This window comes from Bos taurus, chromosome 2 (genome assembly GCF_002263795.3).
Source record: "Bos taurus isolate L1 Dominette 01449 registration number 42190680 breed Hereford chromosome 2, ARS-UCD2.0, whole genome shotgun sequence".
In the NCBI taxonomy this organism is placed as follows: Eukaryota; Metazoa; Chordata; class Mammalia; order Artiodactyla; family Bovidae; genus Bos; species Bos taurus.
In genome coordinates, this window is record NC_037329.1 from 11,525,625 (window position 1) to 11,527,808 (window position 2,184).

The 2,184-nt window shown below is 45.9% G+C and overlaps 1 pseudogene; it reads right to left on the reverse strand.

Annotated features, from left to right (window-relative positions):
• Positions 1-751: 751 nt before the first annotated feature.
• Positions 752-1,919, reverse strand: LOC100138018 (non-homologous end-joining factor 1-like; annotated as a pseudogene).
• Between the last annotated feature and the right edge of the window lie 265 nt (positions 1,920-2,184).

Here is a 2,184-nt window from a genome sequence, read left to right on the forward strand (position 1 = left end):
TTGACGACTTGGTGACTTTTTAAAAAAACTAAATCTAGTTTATCCTGAAGTATAAATAACAGGCTCTAATGACAACTAATCAACATGTGATTGAATAAATACACAATTAGCTTTTAAGAAGCACTCAAGTCTTCTTTCATCTTCCTCCACTCCTCATTAATTGCCCCCACTCTAATTCACCCCCAGTGAAGATTAAAGGCAAATCCTCCCCATTTTAAAACAGGAGAAGTGAAGAACTAATTTTGATCAATTTGATTCAAGCACAGGTGGTCAAATCAATTTTTTAAAAGGTAGAGATCTTAAATTTGTTACAAAGTCAGCATGTATTAATAACATATTTTTTCTTAGCTCTCTTTATTATACACATCTATGGTAAAAAGATCTTGATTAAGGGTCAGGCTTGGTTCAGGCTTGGTTTTTTTCTCCTTTGGATTTTGTGTCATTCAAGAAGTTACTGGGGTATGCTGGCTGCCTATACTTGGTTGAAGGTTGGTACTGACATCTAAGTTACCCATTTGGAAGCATTAAATAGTACTACTTGCCCATACATTCTTTCCTTTCTGATTTCAATGTGTTTTTTCTGTTTGTTGTTTTGTTTTTTCAGGAAAGTGAGTACTTGGTCTCTGAGGAGCATCTGGGAGTAGCTAGGGACTCTTTGGAAAGACAGACAAGGCTTCTTGAGTACGTTGTGCCTTTTTGCTGACCTGCCCCGTATACCTAAAGTCCATGGTAGATCCTGAGTCTAGAGAACCTTCACTAAAAGAAGGGAGGGTGCGGGATTCCCAGAGACAGTCTTCCACTTGGACAAGAAAGGCCAGTGCCCAATGGGTTGGAGCCAGGATTCCCTTGTTAACAGTAGCCATTCCTGTCAACATGAGCTTCAGTTTTCTGGCCCTTATGGTGGAGTCCCTGACTGGATAACTCTGTGTCAGAGATGCTGCTGCCACGGAATCTCCTTCCAAGGTGATACTAGGAAACTCCTCTCTGGGTCCATCCAGAGCAGTTGAGATGGAGACAGGTTAACTGAAGAGCCCTGTTAGCTTCTTCCTCTGCACTTTCAAAGAGCTGAGGTCTCTGCATTGGGCTGAAGGAACTGTGGGCTCCTTCTCAGGTCCTGGGAGGGATGGTGCTGAGGAGATAGGCTCTTCTGGCTGATTCAGAAGTTGGTTATCAGTTCCCTGTGAGAAGGCACTGCTTGAGGTCTGGGGATCTCCAGCACCCTGATGTTTCTGTCCCACCTGGATCTTTTATCTGGTGACTGCCATATCCAGACTCTGCAGATTTGTGATGAAGGGTCTTCTATCACCAACACCGCATGCCTCTGGTAGTTTCTCCACCATAAATTGTTCCAAGAAGAAAGTCTATTCAAATGGCTCTGTCTTCAACCAGTTTTGGCTCAGCATAGCCCCATTCTCCTGGTAGTCCTGGATCTCTAGATCTATCATGTGAAGCATCATTGTTAGGTCACTCACCTGGCACTGCAATGCCAGACTCATGCCCATCAGAGGACGAATCAAACATTAGGAGACCACCAAAGGGCTAGCTAGGGTGCAGTGGAAATTCCAGTAGAATGGGAGGCCAGAAAGCTCACTCTGCCTCCATAGTGTCAGTGCCTCTGCCACACAATCACAGGAGAATGCAGCTATGCCAGGGCAAGAAGCATCCTTCAACAGTGGGAAAAGCAGATCATCCAAATGTCAAAGAAAAGCCTTGGGAGGAGCAGTCAGGTGCTTGTTCAGCTCCTTGGCTCGCTGACTGATCGCACTAGTGTACACCTGTCCTTGCCACACTTGTTAAAGATCTGAAACCAGCATGGCATAGCCCTGCCTGGTGATATAGGCCTTGGCCAGGAGGGAGTTCTCGGCAAGCTGTAGCCGTGCACATGACTGCATCAGCAAGTCTTGCTCCAGTTCCTCCATTGTGAGTGGCTGCAGGAGCTCTCACCCTCCCCATGGCAGGCTGGCCTGCCAGCTCAAACGAAAAGGTCAGTGTGTTTTTATTAATTCAGTTTCAGTTCAGTCACTCAGTCATGTTCGACTCTTTGGGACCCCATGGACTGCAGCATGCCAGGCTTCCCTGTCCATCACTAACTCCCCGAGCTTGCTCAAACTCATGTCCATTGAGTCATACCATTCAACCACTTCAGCCTCCATCATCCCCTTCTCCTCCCACCTTCAACTTTTC